Here is a 7806-nt window from a genome sequence, read left to right as displayed (position 1 = left end):
CCATCCCTGCTCCAAACCATTGCGGGATCTGAAACGTTCCAGTCAAACCTGGAGAACCGATTCGCTGCCGTGAAAACCACAACAGACGTAAACCAGAACCTCAAAAATGTAGTGAGAATTCTCAGGGAAGAAGGCACGAGATTTTGTAGCATGCAGCGTAAGGGCAGAAAGTCCAAACTTTCGGAAGAGACTTTAGGGCTAATGAAGAAACGTCGTGAAAACCCACCTGTCACTTCGTCCGAGAAACGGCAACTAAACCAAGAGATCAGCAAGCGCGTACGACACGACCTCCGGTGCTCCAATACTCTTACGATTGAAAGAGCCATCGAGCAGAATCGGGGGTCTAAGGTGTTCGTACAATCTCTTGGAAGAAGCCACCTGACGAAGTTGACCACAGCAAGTGGAGAAGTCGTTTCTTCCAAGGCGGCAGTTCTTTCGGAAGTAGAGGACTTCTACGGCCGGTTATACGCATCGCATGCATCTCGACCTGATCCCGAAAATGAGGATGCTAGAGCTACATTAACACGCCATTTCACCGAAGACCTGCCAGAAGTCAGTATTGGCGAAATCGAGATTGCTCTTAAACAGCTTAAAAATGGAAAAGCCCCAGGAGAGGACGGCGTTACAACAGAGCTATTGAAAGCAGGAGGTAAACCCGTACTGAGGGAGCTCCAGAAGCTTTATAACTCTGTCCTCTTCGAAGGGAGAACTCCGGAGGCGTGGAGTAGGAGTGTGGTCGTCCTGTTCTTCAAAAAGGGAGACAAGACCCTGCTGAAGAACTATCGACCCATATCCCTAATGAGCCACATCTATAAGCTGTTTTCAAGAGTGATCACGAACCGTCTTGCGCGAAGATTCGACGAATTCCAACCCCCGGAACAGGCCGGATTTCGGAGCGGATACGGCACCATAGACCACATCCACACAGTGCGGCAGATTATACAGAAGTCCCATGAGTATAATCGGCCCCTGTGTCTCGCATTCGTGGACTATGAGAAGGCCTTTGACTCGGTTGAAATCTGGGCTGTTCTGGAGTCCCTGCAGCGTTGCCAAGTTGATTGGCGATACATCCAAGTGATGAGATGTCTCTACAAGGCCGCCACCATGTCCGTCCAAGTACAGAGTCGGCAAACGAATCCCATACCATTGCATCGAGGAGTGAGACAAGGAGACGTTATTTCCCCCAAATTGTTCACTAATGCAATGGAGGACATGTTCAAGACGCTGAACTGGAAAGGGCGTGGCATCAACATCAATGGCGAGTACATCTCTCACTTGAGATTCGCAGATGACATCGTCATCATGGCAGAAACGCTGCAGGACCTACAACAGATGCTGAATGAGCTGGCTGATTCTTCTATGCGCATCGGCCTACGGATGAACTTGGATAAAACCAAGGTCATGTTCAATGAACATGTTCTACCGGAACCGATTGCGATACACGGTACCGTCCTCGAAGTTGTTCAAAAATATGTCTACCTCGGGCAGACATTGCGATTAGGTAGAAACAACTTTGAGGACGAGTTGAATAGAAGAATTCAGCTAGGTTGGGCAGCATTTGGGAAGTTACGACGAATCTTCACATCGTCGATCCCACAGTGCCTTAAGACGAAAGTCTTCAACCAGTGCGTCCTACCCGTCATGACATACGGAGCCGAAACGTGGACACTCACGACAAAGCTGGTCCACCGGGTTAAAGTCGCTCAGCGTGCTATGGAAAGGGCTATGCTCGGAGTATCTCTGAGGGATCGCATCAGAAATGAGGTGATCCGTCAGAGAACCAAGGTCATCGACATAGCCCACCGGATTAGTAAGCTGAAGTGGCAGTGGGCTGGCCATATTTGTCGTAGAACCGATAACCGTTGGGGAAAACGTGTTCTAGAGTGGAGACCGCGTCTCGGCAAACGTAGTGTAGGACGTCCTCAGGCTCGGTGGAGTGACGATTTGCGCAAGACGGCTGGCAGGAGCTGGATGCGAGTTGCCGAAGAAAGACCACAGTGGCGTGCATTTGGAGAGGCCTATGTCCAGCAGTGGACGAATGCGGGCTGATGTGTGTGTGTGTTACCAATGTAAACGACATCTATCGATATTACCCTGAAAACAAACAATCGCTCCTTCAAAAGATAAGCTAAGTCACGCAAAATTCAATGTAAGACTTGAACAAGCTGACGGGATTGGGCGTAAATATTTTATGACGATAGCATAGGCGTTAATGGAACTTTACGGGCACATTATACTGACAAACTCTTTAGTTTAAGCTGTGAAGGCGTGTGCGGAAGTATTAGTCAGTAGGGTCATTAACCGTTGCAACGTGCAGTTGGCAATCGCACACACGGACCAAACGTCTCGTCTCGACAAACATGGTCAGGAAACCCGTCTTCTATTTATACGATTTTGGATGATTACGATGACAATAATATATATTATTCAGATTATGTTCGTACGAAACTAAATTGTTGATATTTTAAGAGTAATACACTAAAACCGAAATATTATTTTGTGTACCAGTATTTTTTTTTATTTCATAGTGTGCAGTTGTATATATATATTTATAAAAAAGTTATAAAAAATAATCGAGCTAAGTCCGTAATTTCTTCTTTTGTGTTTTTCTTATAATTTAAATAAAAAATCGATAACATATTATGGTTCGTACTTGCTTTGACTTTTTTATAAGATTTAAATATGGTCAAGGAGTTATTGATACTCATATTTTCCCCTTTAATTAAAATAATAAATTTAAAAAAGGCAAAAAGGTTCCGCGCCTTTAACTTTTTTTTTAAATCAAAATCAATAATTCTTTATTCGGTGTTACAGTATTAAATTAAATGCAAAGCTACCACCTGTTCGGAAAGTAGATTCTACCGAGAAGAACCGGCAAGCTCACTAGTTATTTTGTTCCACCATTTTAATTACTCTTATTTTACTATTATTACACCTTATCAAATGCATAGAGATAAATTTTGACTTGTTGTTAAAACACTTACGAGTGTGATAATGATTGATATTATCAAATTTCTATCTACTCTCGAGTGAATTAATTTGAGAAAATCTTTTTCTTTATGCTATCCATGACTATGTAAAACTACGTTCCTTAATTCATTTCTCACTATGAGCCGTAGACTTCAGCTTTCTAAGAAGTTAAGAACACTGCAGTCAAGTGGCTCCTCCACGTCATCGCAATGTCTAAAAAGTCACGGTTTAAAATTTAAAAATAAAACCATTTATTTTTCACTTCCTTGGCACGAATATTTACTTCGTTGCATAATTTACATTTCTTCTGTTTCATTGAGCTTAGCCGTTTTTACTTAGATAATCATAAGATAATCTTGGAATGGGAAGTTGCTAAAAAAAACAATTTTTCAATAGTTTTATTTTAAGTGATATCATGAATACGAAAATATTTTAATTTACATAAGTCCAATCGCTTGATGTAGAGATATAGAGAATAAACAATTATTAACTTGATTCATAAGATATATATATTTTTTTCTTTTCATCAGAATCTTAAGCTCATTGAATTCTTAATAGGCATCATTCCAAACTGAGATTTCAATATGTTTATATAGCGCTTGTAAAATAAATTGCAATCTTTGGCTTGAAACATCTAAACTTTCCCGTGAAAGTTTTGCCGCCTTTCCCAATTATTAAAATATAGAATTTCTCTCAGTCACGAAAATATTCAAACTCAAAACCAATTCAAATATCAAATTATAAAAGGCGGGCGAATTGGTTATGGTCGAGAGTCAATTGACATTGAAAAGAAATTGAACATTCATCTATTGTTGCCAAAAAAACTGGAGCACGCGCCAAAAAATTCTTGTATTTTTTTATTGTTTTGCTCTATCTATTACGATTTTCAGGTGATGTTTTTATGACTAAATATTAGCTTCTTTTCTTGTCCAATGCAAGTTATTGATTTTGTTACCACATTCTCAAATATTTTATAAGATATTAATCAATGTATGTATCATTGTAACAAGAACGTGTAATTCACGCTTGTCATATCAATAATCAATATTTTAAGCGAATGAAACTGAAGAGCAGTTAAATAATAAATAAATAAATATTGGACAACATCACATACATTACTCTGATCCCAATGTAAGTAGCTAACGCACTTGTGTTATGGAAATCAGAAGTAACGACGGTACCACAGACACCCAGACCCAAGACAACATAGAAAACTAATGAACTTTTTTCTACATCGACTCGGCCGGGAATCGAACCCGGGACCTCAGAGTGGCGTACCCATGAAAACCGGTGTACACACTACTCGACCACGGAGGTCGTCATAGTTCGTCGGCAGTTTCTTGTATACAAAGTTTATGTATTCATTGGTTTAGTAGTTTTGTCAGCTAGACATCACAAAAAACGTCTCTATATTAATTAGTATGGATAGATTTATCGGTAAAGACATTACCAAATCTTAAGTAATAGAACATCCAGAAGTACTACATTACTTTTTTCAATCGATATCTTAAAAATATATTTTAGAACTGAAATAATACTAGTGTAATAATAATAATAGTGGAACTATATCAAAGTTCCATATCTATGATAGCTTTATCATTGTATCATCTCAAATAACCATGAAATATAATATACATCTTAATTTATATTTAAAAAAAAGAAAAAACATTTGTACAGGTACTTGTTGGAATCAGATAAATTTGTCTTTTTTTTAACGCTTTATTTATAGTTGCATTAGAAAACAGCAATACCAAGGATTGTTGTGGTGCGGTTTGAAATATCAGTGAGCCAATGAAATTACATGCACATGGGACAACACATATCAGTTCACAAGGTTGGTGGCGATATAAGGAATCGTTACAATTTTTGTTCATCGTCAGTCGTCACCACTAACCATCAGGTGGCCCATTTGCCAGTCCGCTATTTTTATATAAATAAAAGATCAAAATTATTACTACTATACAAAAAATGACAGCGTGGAAAGGTGGCAAAATATGGTTTCAATACGTATAATGAACAGTGTTTTCAACGAAACAAAGTTAGCATTATTTACTATAGTTGTATTGTAAAATATTGTGAACGTTAAAATTGTTACATAAAATTCCGATACGATTTTACACTATTATACAATGTAAGATATTTTGGGAAGCAAACCTAAATAAATCATAGCAACTGTTTATTTCCCGCCGCGCCTCTGCTGATCGCTTGCGTCAAGATGACGAGCTGTTTGGATTTGTTTAGAATAATGGACTTTAACCTATTTTTTTGCAAGTCGTCTGAAAATATACAGAAAAGTCCTTGATTTATAGGCCTTGACTGATTTTAATTTGTTTTTGATTAGAGATCATATAATGATTGTTTGATTTCCAAGTAAATGGATTGTAAAATTGTAAATTTTAAATATATGTAATTATTATCCAAAACAAATAAAAATGTATTAGTCTTTTAAAGACCGACTTCTAGGCTAAGGGCTCATTACCACTTCAAGGAAATTTTGTAGTTTATTCCGGTCGTTCTCCAGTGCGGGTAGGTGGGTCTTGAAAGCTAAACCTCAAATATCAATTTGATTAATTGTGTAAATATGTAAATGAAATAAAAAAACACACATTAATGTGACATCAGCATTTTATTTCTCTTTTTATATTTATTTCAGTGTTCAACAAGACTTATCAATTATGTAAATCACTTCTAAGGAATTGTATCCCTTTTTAAAATCACCAGTGCAGTTAGATGGGTATTCTGCAAAATAAAAAATAAAATGCAATTATAAAGTAATTTAAACTTTAAAAGTAATAAACCAAATACAAATTCGAATACATTTTTGCAATCAAGCAAAATGAGATGGTTTATTTATGATTCCTGGAAAAAATTCAATAGACGTAGGTACACTTTTTACTGGTTAATTTCAAACGCCGTATAATATTTGGTTTCTTATTTTAAATTGGTTATTTTCTTACAATGGTTTAGTGAAAAAGGTTCAATGAGCGTCTTTTCAATTTGGTAAACGTTTGCTTATAATGAACAAGAACTTTATATACTTCCGATATAAAAAATATATATTTAAGTATTTTGCTATTTTTCGATATCTTTGAGAATTAATATTTATTTATAGTTATGTTGAGTTATGTCAATACATTTAATACAAGAATTAAAGCTGTAATTGTAGATACTAGGAATATAATAAAACAAATGACATACTCATTTTGGAGGCTGTTTTGCATCAGGACCAGGAGGTTCATCTTGCATTGGGGCTGGCATATATCCCCTGATAAAATAAATTATAAAAAGTTAATTGAAATAAAAACAAAATACATTTATTTTTGCTTTAAATCTGATTTGGTATATTCAGATATATGTACATTGCGATGACTGGTGTGTAAAATCATTCAATTAATTGGCATAATATATATTTACTTTGCTTCATAATTTGATTGTTATAGAAACTTTTTTACACGAGGCAAAGATCTTTCTCGAAAAGTTTCCAGAGTTTAAGGGTTATAATGTTAGGAGACGTGCGTAGGCAAGGCCCTGAAAATGTTGCTGGCGTTAAATATAGAATGAGGCACAAATTTTACGATTTTTTTTAAATTCAAGTGTTTTACTTTACAATTAATTTTATATCTTGCATTTTTTTATTTGATACATATTTTTAACGATGATACTTTACTAAAGATGGTATATAAATCAATAATAATAATATAAATGTGAATGTTTTTGTCCGTCTGTGTATTTGTTGCCCTTTCATGGCCAAACCAATGAACCGAATTATATGAAATTTACTATCAAGTAAGCTTGAACCCCTATAATAGAAAGGACATAGGCCACTTGTTTTTAATAAATAGTAATTTTAAAATATGTCAAGATGTTTGACGGATTTTTGAAATTAATTAAGCAAGTTATATACACGCGTGCATGAATGTTTTTTAGCTTCGACACATTTCTCTGTATGCATTTCAAAGCATAAAATTTTGACGTTGGCGTCCACAGAATTTCAATGCCGAATTCAAAATTTCCGTGACATTGCACTTGACTGCTTAAAATTAGCAAAATTTAAATATAAGTGAAGACCGAAAGAAATCGCAAAATAGCCGTAACTGAATTATCACTTTCAGACCTTGACGACACGTGAACGAGCAAACATGCATACAGACATGTGTTAATTGCAAACTGAATAAACACACAGTAAGCCTTGACTCTGTATATCTTCTATTGATTCAATTAAATTTACATCCTATTCAGTGTGTTGTAAGGTCGATAATAATTTACCTTCTGCAAATTTGCATCTTCTCTATTCCGTTTCTAAAAAAACCTATAAGACTAACAATGCATGCAAAAATAATACTTAAAAAGCTAGTGGGATGGATAATAATGCGTTGCGAATAATGTGTATCGATAATGTAATCATTCGATCTGTGGCAATAGTATCGAGCAATAAAATTCTTCAAAGTAAAAGTGTTGTTGTTTGCTTCGGCTTTTAAAAATATTATGCAAGAGTAAAACAACGAACACATTACTGTGATACATTTCTTCCAAGATACTTACATAAAAACGACTTTAAAAATAACAGACAAAAGTAACTAAATCTTATAATTCTACGACAATTTACCTATCATTTTTGATTATTTCGATAAACTAAGAAATTAATTAGCAAATGTACCTAAAGAAGACATGACTATGCCAAAATCCCTATAAATATGTATGTCGTTGCTTAAAAGATTTAAATTAAATTTAAATCAAACAAAATCCATGGTAAGCGTACAAATTAATATTTAATGCCTATCAAAAGAACTACTTTGTTAGTTTATAATAAAATAAAATAACCTATTTCTTTCATAG

Source organism: Vanessa atalanta, chromosome 1, assembly GCF_905147765.1.
Source record: "Vanessa atalanta chromosome 1, ilVanAtal1.2, whole genome shotgun sequence".
Classification (NCBI taxonomy): domain Eukaryota; kingdom Metazoa; phylum Arthropoda; class Insecta; order Lepidoptera; family Nymphalidae; genus Vanessa; species Vanessa atalanta.
This window is presented reverse-complemented; position numbering follows the sequence as displayed.